The 17,317-nt window shown below is 35.5% G+C and overlaps 1 pseudogene; it reads right to left on the bottom strand.

Annotated features, from left to right (window-relative positions):
• Positions 1-1,078: 1,078 nt before the first annotated feature.
• LOC149258030 (protein COBRA-like) lies at positions 1,079-2,724 on the bottom strand (annotated as a pseudogene).
• Positions 2,725-17,317: the final 14,593 nt, after the last annotated feature.

Here is a 17,317-nt window from a genome sequence, read left to right as displayed (position 1 = left end):
AATGGTACAACTGTGCATTATACAGCTGGGATGACTAGGACAGTGTATTGGCCCATATAAAAATACTAAATAGTATGGTGTGGCAAATATGCAATGAAGTGGTGATAGTACAAATGCAAAAGGAGGAAGAGGAAGTGCTGGCAACTCTATGTGAGGATGGGAATGACTCAGCTTCTATGTATGTGCCATTTTGTGGCAGCACTGAGTACGTTGAATATGGACAAAGGTAGTGAGTTCATTGAATATGGACAATGGCACAACATGATCTAAACCGGTGCCATTGTTTAGACACCATCAAGTTATAATTGAATGTGAGCACTACCAAATAAAATCAGACCTATCTAGTCTAATATGCACTAGAAACTTTGATAAGATTGCAGAGGCTGTGAAGCTCAAACATGCATATTAGAATACTAAAACTGGAGATATGAACTCTGCAACCTCGATGTGCATATCAAACCTGGTAATAATAACCACATATTAATACCATTAGAGTGTCTCTCTTTCAATTTTTTTTAGTGTATTGTCTGTATAAATTGAAGAGAGCAAAAGGGTAGGAATTTATTATACCAGTGAAGCCATTCCTGCATGTTTGTATAAACTGAAGAAAGGAGAAGGGAAGGAATTTATTATACCAGTGAACCCATTCCCGCATGTTGGGTTCGCTTGGACTAGGAGCATCTGGGTCTGTCATTACCTGATCAAATGTAAATGCATGCATTCATAGAAGACCCATAACAAATTTATATGTAAATATTCATTCTATGAAACCAAAGGTGTTGGAATTAAATTATTGATGAAATGGGTACCAGAGTATAGAGACTCTCGTCGAAGTGTCGACCCGCTATTTGCACATTGGGGCGGTCAACAGTAGCAGAGGGCTTGATCTCGTAGCCATTGGTGACCTGCTTGGATCCATAGTAGATGACCATGTCCATTGAAGGCACAAACATGTCAATAACATCGCCTATCACTCTTCCTACTACTAGGGGATCTGCTGAATGAGCCATTGCAACAGAGATGAATCCCAATTTTGCTTCCTGATTTCCTTCCTTCTCCTTTCTCACCTCCTTCAAATTCACAGTCGAAGTCGATTCAAGTTAAGTGGCGAATGTAGTGGAGGTGTCTTATGGCATGTAAATAAATTGAATGAATTTGCAAGGGAATAAGAATCATACTCAATACAAGCAGGTTGAGTTATGTTGTTCCGGCAAGCGCAGGTGCAAGTAGGGCATGGTGTTATAGTATCATTATAGAACGATGATAAGGAGACACAGCATGTTGAACTTTTCTGAGCCAGGAACTTAGAATATGTGCATGTTACATTCCATGTCACTGCACAAGGACAAGGGAAATTCAAATATAAGACTTAGCCAGCTCAGAGTGAAACACATAACATTCACAAATATATAAATTATGAGGGATTATAATAGTGTATTACTCAGAACTGGAGTGGTTCTGCGGCGATCTGGACTAAAGAACAGGTTGGGTTTAACAATCTTAGCAGGGCCACAAGTATAACCTGGTCCTGGAGCCTTCAAAGTGAAATTCTTTGGCAATTTGACAGTTTTGTTAGTGGTCCTTGAATTGCCCACACTAACTTGGAAGGATGTGATGGAATTTGGAGGATCGTGAGCCCAAGATTCCAATGCTCCACCTTTGCAGCAATTAGTAAATTGTTGATTGTAAGGCACACCTGGTAAGAGATCAACAACAGTGGGTCCTTCTTGCAACAGTGTGGAACACCTGCTTTCCATTTGGAGCAATCTCCTTGCTCTATTGTCTGGCTACCAACCATAGCCCAGATGACCTCCTTTTTTGCCCAGTGCCAACCCAAAGTCCATCCTGGGGGGCTTGGTATATGGCAGTACTGCTGAAAATTGTGCATGGTCACGACCACCTACAAAGGGAAGCTCATTAGACTCAGCAAAGAGTAAAATAAGTTCTAGCATGAAGATTTTCAGGGAATGTTTAGTAAATTGTACCAATGTTTCTAGTGAATACTTACTTAATTTCAGGGACATAAAGCTAATTAAAAATGTGAAGTATTTACTCAAAATATCGAACATACCAATCAATACAACACAATTTATCAGAAATTTTCATCAACATCAAAATAAACTCTACCCGACTTGAAGGTTTTCCAAATTTGTCATGATGTCAAGCTTTGAGAATTTAAACTGTAGGCTACTAGGAATGAAATTCAGAAAAGCTCAACATCTATTTCAGGAAAATGAGGAGGGCGAATTATAATTCAAGACCTATTTGATGAAAGGGCATTACTTGCAACATATCCATCTGCAATCAAGACACAATATCCCATTTGATCGTTATGTTACTATTTGGATCCAGTGGATCATAAGCACCTGTAAAGAACACAATGTAGATAAATTTTAAGTTAATATTGTATTCATATCCTTGATAAGGATGGAAAAGTTTAAGAATGGAAATTGATCTTAAAACTTAAAATTTTGCCAAATTTTATGGTAAAAATAAGTTTATATTATAAATCTTGGCGTGTTATAGAAAACAAACTGCAAAATTTAAACATGTAAAATGGAAATTAGCAAAATTTAACCCCTGAATTGAAACATCACCTGCAGGTGAAAATGCAATAGCCAAGATAGTTAATGCCAAGAAAAACCCAGATGCATTCCTGATCAACATATGGAAATTCTGCATGCAACTTCTTCCCTCTGAAGACTTTAACTCTCTTCTCTCCATGATGCCTTTGATATTATCAATTAATGAATCAGGCAGAAACCCCAGAGGAGGAGTTCAACAACCCTTCTGAGCAGCTGTGGCTCCACAAATGCAATGGGAATGGGAATGGAGAAAACATTAGTTTATGATGAAGAACCAATAACTGAAGTGTATAAACCTGCAGGCCTGTAATGGTTGGTTTCTTCATTCTTCAAATAGAGTAGTGAAAGTGGAGAAGGACAGTGCTTGCCAAAAGCCAGGGAAGAAGAAGAAGAACAACAGCTGGCAGACCAAAGAAACTATTAACTTTGAGGCCAAGAGTGACATAAAAGAATGGGAAAAGTAGTAAAAATATCCAAAGAAACGATTAACTTTGAGGCCAAGAGTGACATAAAAGAATTGGAAAAAGCAGTAAAAATATCTTCAAGAGTGACATAAAAGAATGGGAAAATGCAGTAAAAACTCAACCGATATTTGGAAAAAGCAGTCACACTTGAAATCACAAAAGAATTTTCCTAATTTTTGCTTAGAGTTGTTGTCTCTGTATCAAAACTGGGCTCTAAAAGATGCCCATACCCAATCTGCAACTTGACCTTGCACACATTGAATCTATGGCCAAATAAATACTTTATAAGGCATCTAAGATTGATTTCTATTTTTCGTAAATAAATCTGAATACCCTTTCATGCTGTATATACAAGATCTGTGTGATAAAGCTGTGGTAGTTGAATAGATGTGGTGGATCTGGATTGGGGCACTCTACATATTTTAACCCCTTCTCTATTGACATTACAAGTTTATACTTGTGCGATTTTCCTCACCCGTCCAGTGTTATTGGCCACAATATTCTTGGCATGATTTACGTCTTCCTTTGAGTGCTACAGGTCCAGAACAGTGGAAATTGAGGCACCTCTTAACCACTATTATAGGCCTATATCTTTTGAGACCTAATGATTCAACACCAGAAACTATTCCATAGTAAACCTGCTTTCACAATCCTCAATCCAGAAATTGTGTGATTTACACATGAATTGGAGTTTAGCTACAATGTGCTCAAAGCAGTTTCTTTTTGGCATCATATTTATCCAGATTCTAATTGCCAGGAAATTCATCCAAATTGTTGACTATCACCCAAAGAATCAACAATGTCAATCAAAACAATCAGGACATTGTTGTGGAGTTAGCTTCCTCAATAGTAATAGCACCATAATCTTTTCTTCATGAAAGGTGTGCGTAAGCTTCCACAAATAATAATGCAGCAACTATGAATGCAAGAATGCACACATTCAGGGTTCAGAATCTGAAGCTAGATAAGGTTGCATATTAACATGAACAATAGAAGGTAAAGGATATGCCATTGTTTTTCCAGAGCCTGTATCAACAATACTAATCAAATTTCGTTCTTTGAAAGCCATGGGCTGCAAATACTGTTCCATTGTAAGGATATCAACACCCATAGCACATGTGTCGTTCATTGTTTTCTTTATCTCTTTATCAGATTCTTCAAGACCCAACATTATGGAAGATTTGGTCACCATTTCTCCCTTGAATCCCTTCACATGCTTCAATATAAGTAAGCTCTGGTCATACCCTCATCAACATATCTACATTGATGAATTTGAGCAACAATGGCCCTCCAACCTTACAGTTGTCAACATCTTGATGTCGGATTAGCTAAACACTTGCACACCTTTCAGGATCACGATGAATAAGCTGGGCTATTTCTGGTTGACCACATGGATTTACAGCTTCCTGTCCTCCTTGAGTTGTAACAGCTGTATGTTGAAACCACAAGCTGTTAGCGGAGGGGAGTACTGGTTGTAAGTGGTTTTTATGAAGGGGCCTCTACTGTTTACCATGTAGTGTTTCTTACTAAATACTAATCAGTACAGATAGGTGTCCATGAGGTATGTATGATAATTTTGTTTTAAAGGGTCCATCATAAGATGTAGTAGGGTTGAATTTATGGGTTTATATTTTAAGAAATACCCTAGTATTTAGAAACCTTAATCTTAATTATTTGTTCCCTATGATTTGATTTCTAGGGCATGGGATAAACTCTAGAATGACATAAAGGGAAAAGAGTATGATCTAAGGTTTGAATTTAAGAAACCCTAAAAAGGCCTCTTGATTACATAAAAACCTTAGAAAAGTAACTTGACATCATGTTTTGGAATAATATATTGCTTGGGTTACTTGTTAAAATAGTATTGTATGTACAAGAAGAAAAAAATGGATGGGGTGATCCATTTGAAGGCATGATGTAGCTCTTCATAACACCTCATAAATCATGGATTCGTTGTGCAAAAACTTTATTAAATATATGCCCTAGATTTCTCAACAAATAACATAATCAAACTCACACAAATAAATGGTTGAATCTTACATTTTGCATAACATTAGATGTATATGGGGGCATTAATGATGCCTACATGCCAACATTGGTTGTATTGAGGGGCATAAATGAATCCTGCATGCCAGCAAAATGCACGCTTAGTAAAAACACAAATATTAATAAATATATATAGTGAAATAAGTTAATTAAATGCACAAAAATATTGATCAAGTTTTACCACTATCATTATCTTAGATGTATTATAAGGTGTTATAGGGGTTGGAATGACTTTAGTGATTGCCTGCATTCCACAAACATAAATTAGCATAATATAATAAGGAATATAAGATAATTGAACATATAAAAGACAATATTCAAGCTTACCTCATGCATCATCATAGCAACATCTTGCCCTCGTGCATTTGTTAACATTTCCATAAAAGTAGTGAATATCATTGAATCCCCCATAGTAGCATCAGTAACACCCATGGGTACATTCTTAAGAAAACACATAATAACATAAAAATAAGAAAACCTTGATCAAAAAACCGATAAGAAAATAGAATCAGTAACACCAAATATATATGTCTTTCAAGTAAAACCTTAAACATTCAAATTACTTGATGTTCATTACAATTAAAAACTCAATACTTAACTTGTAAAGAAAAATTATATTGCAGTGAATCCTTATAACCATCTTAAAGTAAACATAGTGATCGAAAAATGTCATCCTCACAAGTAAAACATTAAGCATTCAAATTACTTAATGTTCATTACAATTAAAAACTCATATGTCTAACTTGTAAAGAAAAATTATATTGTAGTGAATCCTTAAAACTATATTAAAGTATACATAGTGATCATAAAATGTCATTCTCGGATGAAATCTCCTCATCTGATGGAATATATACCCCATCACTAATAGACCCTAAATCCACAAATAAATTAATACCATCATTTTCATAGTCTTCATCACCTTCAACTACACGTAAATTAAAATCAATGAATTCATCATCTTCATGGATTTGATGCCCATGTGGTTGCTCATGTCCTTCAGAAACTTCAATAACCTCGTCTTGGTCTTCATCTTGGTGATATGCATCATTGACAATAAATTCTTCATCATCTCCATCTTGGCCATCTATGTCTTCAGGGGGGACTTCTGCATCTTCAATTAAATCATGGTCCTCTACATCTTGAACAAATGTTACTCTTCATCCTATTGGATCATAATCAATCACAAATGACCAACCAGGTTGTTCTAAATTTGGAATGAGAAAATTTTGGTCACGTTGACTTGGAAACACATAGGGTTCAGAAGTGGCTTCAAACCTAGATGTATTGATCATGTGGAATCCATTATCATGGAGCAAGATGGCTTTTTCTTCTCCCACTTCAATAAGCTTGTACCATTCAACACGAAAAATAACTTTCTTGAAAGACATAAAATCAAGCTTGATAATGTCCTCCAACACTCCATAGTAGCGAAGTGTTCCTGTGATTGGTTGTCTATCATTTGCATGTGAACGACATTCCACCTCAAATGATGCTGAAACTCCACAATCATAAGTTTTTCTCTTTTCATCAACTTTTATGATGCGAAAATTATGACCAAAATTCCACATTCCTTTGTAATATCTTACCTAAATTCATATAAATATCAACTAATTAGATTCAAGGATATGAAATCTAACAAAAAATTGATTAAATATATGCAATATATTAATATATATCACCTCCCCATTTATGGATCCTTTAATGAAATTCAATTGTTGTTGTGTTACTCTATTATTCCCTTTTGTTGCCTCGTGTTCAATATTGGCCTTTAGCCAATTCCACAAGCATCTCTCTGGCCACTTTCTTTTATGGCTTGCAGGCAATCCTCGAGTAGTGTTTTGACCATGTCTATTATATATATTGGCCCATGCATTTTCATCTTCTATTTTCTTTTTTTCAACGTACTTCTCCATCCATTCCAACATAAAGTCAGAATTGTATGCAACATACAAATGTAATGCCTCCCACTCCTTCGCATCTACAATGAATTTTTTTTTTCGTTCAATGAATTAATAATTATTTAAAGCCATGTAATATAAAACTTAAGATACAAATAACTCCTAACATTTTTTTATACCTTTTATCCTATCTGAAGTCCCTTCTCCCTCTAATTTTTCTCCTTCAAATGATTGAGATTGGTTATAATTCCATAATCGCAGAGCTTCAAGATGCAATTGAGGTAAGTACTCACTCAAATGAACCATGGCCTGGAAAATCATGTACCCCTCAACTATGGACCCTTCTGGTCGAGCCTTTTGCCTCACAAATTGTTTCAAGACCTTCATATATCTCTCCACGAGCCACATTGTTCGAATATGAATAGGACCACACTATTCAATCTCTTCTACTAGGTGTGCAAGGTAGTGCTCTTGAGAATTAAAGAAGCTTGGAGGGAAGCACATTTGAATATCACACATCAAAAGTGAAACATTCCTCTTCCAATACTTCAAGTCATCCTGATGTATCTCTTTAGATGAGACCCACCTACAAGTATTACAATAAAGACTTGTTATTTCTTGTAAACTAAAAGTAGAAACTCATATAAAGGCATAACCAATTTTGCACTTCAAATGATAAGTGTAATGGAAGAGTATGCATGATGGACTAAAAAATACCTCAGATATTTATATAATTTGTAAATAGTCAAAGTGAAATTGTGGTCAAAAGTACTTGGTATTGCTGCAGGCAACACATACTGCATGACCATTAACAAATAACCATGTTCAAATATGCATGAACTAATTTCATCACTATACTAGCATGTCTATTAACAAATAACCATGTCCAAATATGCATGAACTAATATTATCACTAGGATATACAATTTTATAATTAAGTTTCCAAAAAATATAACATGTGACAACGTTACCTTTATCCAATTGTGCCAATCATGTGCTTTTAGGCCTGAGAACTCTGATCCATCTCTTGTGAATAAGTTTTTTAATGTCACACCAAAGCCAGAAGGAAATCTTATGCTTTTCATAGTAGAAATGATTTTTGTTTCTCATTTGATGTAAATGTCCATGGAGCATGAACATATGAGTTGTCTTCGTGAAACCACATGTTCGGCATGATATTGGAAACTCGAAGGTCCTTTCTTAACTTTATTTGTGCTTCAGTGTTATTTCCATTTAGATGTTTCCACAAGCACTCTGCCACATTTTTCCCGATGTGCATAGTATCAAATAGTTGGGCTATTGGCAAGCTCTCATAATATTCTAATTTGTAGAAAATAGAGAGTATTTTCATTCCTAGGGGAAAGCCTGTCCCTTCTTTTTTGTCATACATCGCTTTCCACCTAGCAGGGTTCATCTTTATTGGCTTCCCCATTTCCACTTCCTTTCCATTGAACATATGTTTATCACGCACTCGATAGCGATGATTTTGTGGTAAGAATTGTCGATACTCATCATAGACAGTTTTATTGAGATCCCTTGACTGCCTATGCAACAATTTTGGCCCACATGATGGACTGCCATGTTTCCCCTTTGTTTGTAGTTCTAAAATAAGATTGGAACCCATATTTAGTAAATGCTAAAATGAACATAATAATTATAAATTTAATTTATATTATATTACCACAACAAATAGAGAGCCCCGGGGCATCATGAATTGTCCAGATAAGAATCACATGAAATAGGAAGTTTCGATCATTGATAGGTCTTGATACATCAAACATATTTACACCATCCCATAATTCACGAAGCTCATCAATGAGGGGCTCCATGTATACATCCATATCCTTTACCTGATATTTCCCTAAGTGAACAAAGATTTATTTATTAGGATTAACTGAATTGAAATATTTTTATATAATCTTCAAGAAAACATTGCATTCACATGTTCTAGTACCTGGTATGATAAGAATTAACATTGCATGTTCCTTTTTCATTGCCATCCAAGGGGGGAGATTGTTGTTTATAATTAACACTGGCCAAACAGAATATGTTGTTCTAAGATCTCCAATAAGATTTACGCCATCCATTACTAGAGAAATTCTTGCATTCCTTGGCTCATTTATGAAATGTGGCCATTTTACCTCAATATCTTTCCAATATTTACTATCTGCAACCATACGCATGACACCATATTGGCTCCTCCCTTGTGCATGATGATCCATATATTTTTCCAACTCCTTGCATTTGAACATTCTCTCAAACCTTGGCTTTAGTGGAATGTCTCGTAATACTTTATAAGGAACCTTCTTGGATAATTGATCTTGACGATACCTATTTGTGTGACACTTTGGGCATTGTTCTAAATTTTCATTATTTCCATAGTAAAATATATGGTCATTTGGACATGCATCATATGTCTTGTACTCCATTCCAATGTCTTTCATTATTGAAGATACTTCTCTATGAGAATGAGGCAACTTATTGTCCTTTGGAAGTATTTTGTTTTCCAAAAGTCTGCATAGTGAAACACATGATTTTTATAAGTATACACAATATTCAAAACTTTTAAGACATCTAGAGAATTAATTTATAGGAATATCAATCCAACCTTAATATATCAGTAAAGCATGTGTTTGTCAGTCCATGTGTAACCTTCAAGTTCAACAACAACATAAGTGTCGCCAATATAGAAGATTCAACATTTGCATAAAGAGGTGTCCTAGCCAAATGAGCTAGGGGTGAATCAACAACTTCGTCAAAAGATGTGTAGAAGTCTTGGATAAATTCATTGACACCAGCCTCATTTATCTGCAAAGTGGCTTCTTCCATAAATGTGTCTTGTCCTTCATCTTGAGAGTTGCTATTATCAATATCATCCATTGGTTCTTCACGAATATTGGGAACTGGAAGCAGCTTTTCATAAATAAAAAAATCAAATGAAATGATCAATAATAATGTATTAAATAATGTGCATATTTATTTATTATAAGAATAACAATTTGTTAATTATAATGTATCTCTTCTATATAAACTTCATGTTCCAATCTATGGATACCAACAAGCCTTCGCTTCTTTAGTTTCCTATTTTGGCACATTTTGCAATTGCAATATATCATTTCATTGAAGTATTCATATGTACCTGGAGTAGGTCTTGTTTCTCGTTCATCTGAATATTCAGATGACGATGTGCTATTTCCTTGAATGCACCATGTTTTTTAAACAATAACACTACAATTTTTAACTTGGGTATTACTTAATTTTCAAGAGAACATGACCAATGAATAAACCTAGGGAGTGAATCTATGAATATGTAGTTTTTCAATGTATTTTTTGGCTCTTTGATCACTTGATTGTTTGTACTTTTGTTTTTTTGTTGTTTCAAGGTAGTGTTTAGTGCTTCTGTAGGAATTAGATATGAAAAAAATTGAGAACTAGGTTTAAAACCCTGAACAAAACTCTACCAATGTATTGAGTGAGCATTGAAGATCTGTCCAACACTTTGAGGAAAGCTTATTAGAGTGTTCCAACAAGCATTTAACTAGTCACAAACAAACTTTTGAAGTATCATTTTAAAGTTATTTCTAAAAACAAATCCAACCTCTAACTAAATCAACAACATAAATAATACAAATACCAAAAGCAACATAAATACCTGGTCTGCCATTTTGTATAGAATAATGTAATAGAAATCCGCGAAGAAAAATTTGTGGACACTAGTTAGGATCATTACATAAATAAATGTTGAAATATATGACAAGTAGGAACTTTACCAATTGGATAATCCTTTGAAGACCCCTGAGGTTACAAAGGGATATAATATAGCTGTGGAAAAGAATAAATGAATATGGAGCATGCCAGGAAAGAATTTTTATTGCTGATGGCATAACTGATGCAAGTCCAATTAGAGAACAATTGTTTGATATGGACAACAATGAAAAAAATGAGTGATTCATTGACACTGCCAAAATTGAGGGAAACAATGGCCAGGAAGCTGGAGAGACCCAAAATTTCAAAGTTGGAGAAAATATACAGATTGTGGTGAGAAAGCAGGAACCTTCCCAGTTTGATACTCCGTTGAGGATCCCTGAGGTTACGGAGGGATATAATATATCTCCTTGTTTAAGCACATGATTTGGCCTGGACTCCAGTATTCCATCCAAAAGTTCAGGAGCTTAGAAAAAGTTACAATATATCCCCTTGTTTAAGTATAAATGAATCTCTTCTAGAAGACAAGGATGTGTGCAATCAACAACTTTCCTTGGATAATCCATTGAAGAGGCTTGAACATGCCGAGGGACCAGAATATGATACCCTAGTGAAAAATCTTGAGCTTATAGAAATTGATGTGACATCAGAGACTGAATATTTGTCACTGCATGTCCCACTTGGAGACCATGTGTGTGTCATGGAGAAGGATGCTACGGTTTTGGATGGGACAGATCATTCTAAAAGTATTCTCCTCACATAAAATCCTATAGAATCTGGAGAAGTAGCTGAGGGTTATACTATTTTGGATGATATGAATGTTCCTAGTAAAGGGGATTCAAGAAGAACCAAACTTGTAGATAGAATACTGACTTTGAGCAATAGATTACAAAATTTTCAATTGGACTTACAAGGACCATTCCCTATATTGTTTATAAAGAAAATTTCTATATTATATGTGATTTTATCTTGTTGGTATAAAAAGCAAGTTGTGTGTGAGATGGACCTATTTCATGCTAAAGAATTAGAGTCTAGTGCCAAACACATGATCACATATCCAAGCAAAAGATCATCACAGTGCATCTCCTAGAATGGTAGATATCAAGTGACACAATGTGGCCATTTATTGCACAGAAGTTGAATTATATAGCAATGAGCCAATGGGGAGTGCATTTTCATAAAAGGATGACCTCATTTCTCAAAACACACCCAAAGGAACTAGGATTGTTACAATGTTGTATGTTGGGTTAGGGTGCAACACTATCATGTTATAAGACACAATTGCATATAAAAGGTTATACTCATTATTAATTTAAATTGTGATGCTAATTTACAACTAATTATTGAATTTTTTGCATTACAACACTAAAAATAAAATATAATTGAGTGAAAAAAGTGAAACCAACATCACAAGAAAAACCCAATATGGTATGATGTCCTCTTGAAGAAACCAACCATGTCAAATGTGAGGAATATCAAGAGAGGATGAATGTAGAAAAACCCCTAAATCTTGCAGAAATGGTGAGGATCCTAAAGTAGAAACACTCCTAAATCTTGCAGAAATAGTGAGGATCCTAAAAGAATACTCTAAAGCTACGTGATAGATAATGAAAGGATAATCCAAGAGAGAGAAAGACCATTAGAATTGAATGCATTGTTGCTAGAAAATCTATCTGAAATTCAGAAGCAATTGCAACAAAGACCTAATGATACCAATGATTAATTTCAAAGATAAAGATTCGTTGAGAGGTTAAAAAACACATATTATCTACAAATAAAATGAGGAAAATCACCTCCATAAAAATACACCATGCTAAAAGGATAGATACATCTAGTAACAAATCATTATTTGATTTGTCTAAGGTTGGGATAGTCAATTCATATGAGCTTCTTGGAAATGGTTCCAAGAGGGAATTACATAACAAAAATAAAAATAAGAATTCTTGAACAAAACTTCCTTGAAGGAGAATAGATTCAAATCACAATAATGCAAGACTTTAGGAAATCGTACCAAGATGAGTTTCTTAGCCAAGATAAAACTATAATAGAAAGACATAAGTGTGAAAAAATACTAGATAGTTACTTGCAAAACAAGAAACAAGAGAGAATAAAACCACTAAGAAATTAACTAATGAACGAGAGAGACAATTCAAATTTCTAATAAAATCTAATAATATGTTATTGATGAACATGAATGCAATATATAGACTCTGCTAGAGACCAATTAATTCAAATTAGGTTGGGGTTCCATGTTCATGCACTAGTATAATTCAAAAGTACTTTCCCTAGTTGGAAAACACGTTAAGTTATACTCACAAACCCAAATATACCCTGAAAATAATCCCAATGCATACATCTATACCATGAAAATAATCCCAATTCCTATAGCTATACCAATGAATACATCTACGCAAGGAAAATAATACCAATGCCAACATCTTTGCAAGGGAAATACATCAAATTGAAAGGAAAATACCTATGGAAAATAAACCCTTTGATGTCTTCCTTGAAACTTCTAGCTCAGCTTTGAGTTCCTTTGCGAAATAACAGTGAAAGCCCCAGCATATAAAAACTAAAACAATTTGGCACCAAAAATATTTTCGGCCTCTACACCAAAGAAGTTTCAGTGGTTTCAGCTATCTTGTTTCCATTTTAAGCCAGCTTGTTTCCATTTTAAGATGGCCTAACCCGCTGTTTCCTGTTGTTTCCCACTCAGTCGGCGCCCATGTCTCCCACTTTTCCTAATAATGAGGGTCTTAATATCTATCTCCCGCCACCCACGAATAAATGAGTATGCGCTCTGCTGCCATTGAGCCTCATGCCCTTAATGCCCATCACAGAAACCCTAGTCTCGTGGCTCTCAAACATTGGTGCTTGTCTCTCCATTTTCTCGACAAACCCTCCATTGCAATGGGGCAAACGGGGAGGAAGGTTTGGTTGATGACGAGGAGGAAGGTTTGGTTGTAGAAGCAAAGGTGTTGGTTCATTGCAGTGTGGAGGAAGGTTTGGTTGACGAAGATGCGGCACCATTTTCCAGTGGATTCATAATGGAAAGTCGTGGCAAGGATTAGGCAGGGAATGGAGTAGTTCCGCCAGACCCACCGCTGGATTCCGTTCCATCAATTCCTCCCAAAAGCCTAATTTCTTGTGCTGTCTGGAGAATCCCTCTGGAACAAATCGAGGTGATTCTCTAGCCATCTCTTAGCACAAAAAAAACAAAGTGACATTGGTGTGGCACTGTCACCATCTTCGTGAATCTGCAAACATTTCTCAATATTTTTCGTTCCTCTGTTCCTTGAAGAAACCCTCTCTACCCAATTTCTTGTGCCATCTGGAGAATCCCTCTGGAACAAATCGAGGCGATTCTCTAGCCATCTCTTAGCACAACAAAAACAAAGTGACATTAGTGTGGCACTGTCACCATCTTCGTGAATCCGCAAACATTTCTCAATCTTTTTTCGTTCCTCTATTCCTTGCAGAAACCCTCTCTGTTCCTTGAAACCCTCTATCTTTTTCATTCCTCTGTTCCTTGTAGAAACCCTCTCCTTGAAACCCTCTATGTTCCTGTAATTGTTAGGCCATAACTAGTATGCGAGGCGCCAAAAAAGATCTAACCAATTTAGAATCATACCACGCGCCAGGCAAAACAGAAAGGGAAAGGCCATATGCCAGACTAAAGATGGCCACGTGTAGCTACAAGGATAAAAATTGAGATCCACTCGTCTAGATAGGAAACATTAATGGTAGACTAACTAGACCAAAATGATGTTTTGAATCATGAAGACATCTTACCTGAAAAACAAAAGACACGTGTAGGGTAGTTGGATATAGGGAATGCCACATGCAGAGACATGGGTCGTAGCCATAAATCAAATGTAGAGATATATTCCACATTCAAAGCCACGCGTCGAGAGATGGTTCAAGGCACATAAGGCCTCACACAAAGCAGCAGAGTTCTCATGTTGTGCTTCAACTTCCATTTTCACTCAAACAACTTTATCCATCGCTGCGAGCCACTGAAATCCTACAATTGAAGTCATAGAATTAGACAATGCGAACCTTTATTACAATATCTCCCACTTCCAAAACTCTCTCCGGTTAGTATTGGAGCTTTGTGAAAATTTCTTTAAATAGTTACAAATTAGCGCTCAGAAATAGAAAACTAGATTTCCTTAGAGAAATCTTGGAATAGGGCTCAATATTAATATAAAAATATCCTTGGACTACCAATGAAATTACCTCAAAAAATAGTGAAGATTCCTTGATTATGCCAGTGAGTTCAGCCACAATAGAATCTGAAATTATTCCATAGAGGTGATTCAAATTAGGCCTCAAAATAGGTAAAAAAACTCCACAAAAAACCTCAAGTGTACTCCTCAGAAAATTCACAATAGCCTTAGATCAATCTTAATAGCTCACAATGAAATTCATCCTCATCCATAGGTGAATGCGACTATTCCTCACCTACTAGAATAGAGATAATTCTAGGATTGGATAAAATTTCAATGCACTCCAAGGAGATGTCAAGCTCAAACATAAAGTGGAGAAAGCTTCTAGAGGGGTGAACATCATCCTAACACATTGCGCCGACATAGACAAAATGAAACTTGATTTTTTAAATTTTGGAGCCAAAAAAACCATCCTTAAAAGCTGACATGGGATTCAAAGTATTTAATCAATAATCCCTTTACAAAGTCTTTCTTTGTAAGTTAAAACTAACTAGGATGATCTTTAATAATCCCAATATTAATGTTAATCAACCATTTGAGAATAAGTTCCATTAATTCACCACAACATCAAGTTGCCTTCATCAACTCATTTTGGGGATATTTACCATACTTTTGAGGCACTAAATTTGATCAATCATATCCCGTCAAACATGAGGAGTTATGTGGCATTCCACCTACCATTGGAATCGACACAATGAGGAGAATCAAATGAAGATGGTATTGGACCCAAAAACATTGATTCTTGCATCCAAATTCGTAAATGCAGAGTATCATGGCTACACTACAATGGCTTGCTTTCTTCTCTTCCTTTTAGGGTTTCGTGACCATTGGGTATTCCTATCAATGCAATCCATAGATGGATATTAAGAGTGTTTCAAAGACTAAGGTTGGGATAAATGACAACAACATTCAACAATTGATTGTGTCAATTATTTTATTAAGCCATCTACATATGCTATAGTTCTAACTATATCCATCCATTTATGTTTAGACTGAGATAAGACAATAATATAATTGTGATCTCTATTTTCTAAAACATTTATATATATTTTTTTTTGTAGGCTAGAAGTGATGGGGGATTTTAACTGGTGGCCTAACGCAAGGGGTGCCTTAACAGTGGACCCATTAACCATCAATCCAAAGCTGAGTGAGAAAAACGTTTCTATAACTTAATGTTGATAGATATTATTAATTTGTTGATTTTGTGTATAACCATATTTATTCTTAAATGTGCCTATAGATAACTTTTAAGGAAACCCATTAGATACCTTTAATGTTAATCAACCATTTGAGAATAAGTTCCATTAATTCACCACAACATCAAGTTGCCTTCATCAACTCATTTTGGGGACATTTACCATACTTTTGAGGCACTAAATTTGATCAAGAATATCTCGTCAAACATGAGGAGTTATGTGGCATTCCACCTACCATTGGAATCGACACAATGAGGAGAATCATATGAAGATGGTCTTGGACCCAAAAACATTGATTCTAGCATCCAAATCTATCTCGATGGATAAAGCTCGTTTGCCCGGCTTTTATCTTTTGGCCCTAGGATAGAGATACATTTTGATTGAATTAATAGAGATCTTTTTCAACCCTATTTGGTAGGGGAAATCTAAGCCCTAATTCTCACAAGTCAAAGCCCTATTTCAGACACTATTCTGAGGCCTAGAGAAGCCTTTGCTAAGGATATTTCACAAGAAATTAGGTGGCTATGTTTTGAGTCTCATTCAACCCTCTGTGGAATTTAATATAAAACTACTTCATTCCTTATAAAATTTTTCAGTGGCATCTTAATGAGTGTAGGAATGTGGTTTCATTTCAGACCTTCTAAGGCAGCTTGAGCCTATGTTTCAAATATTTTTGGGAGGGTCTTGTACTTCACTAAATATTCCTCTTCTCACTAAAGTGGGGCATCCATGTGTTCCCTTATGTTGGATTGGATATTGGAGTGATGTCACTTGAAAGGGTTGTTCAAAGTTCTTTTTGAGGTTGGATCGCGGCATAATCAGAGGTGGGTCTAATGATCATTTATTATAAAGGTCTTCCAAAGGGTTTCCTTAAAATTTATCTATAGACTTTGTCAGTTGATGGAATTTTAACGAGTTGTCATTTAAAACTCCACAAATCTCCGGTTAGTAATGGAGCTTTTCACCTTATTACAATATGGCTCCCTAGAATTAGAATATGGGTCGATATTGAAGTCAAAATCCTCCCTTAACCCTTTAGCCAAAAAGATGTCTCCTCAAGTATCTCCAATAATATCATATGAAGAGTCATAATATTTAACCTGGAATTATGGCCCACCATGATCATCTAATAATTAATTGAAATAGCAGTAGACCCCAATTTAGGGATTGGGTGGAACATACGGTGGGACTATG

Source organism: Pinus tabuliformis, chromosome 6 (assembly GCF_031772625.1).
Source record: "Pinus tabuliformis cultivar Carrire ecotype Pingquan chromosome 6, CPIR1, whole genome shotgun sequence".
NCBI classification, from domain to species: domain Eukaryota; kingdom Viridiplantae; phylum Streptophyta; class Pinopsida; order Pinales; family Pinaceae; genus Pinus; species Pinus tabuliformis.
This window is presented reverse-complemented; position numbering and strand designations above follow the sequence as displayed.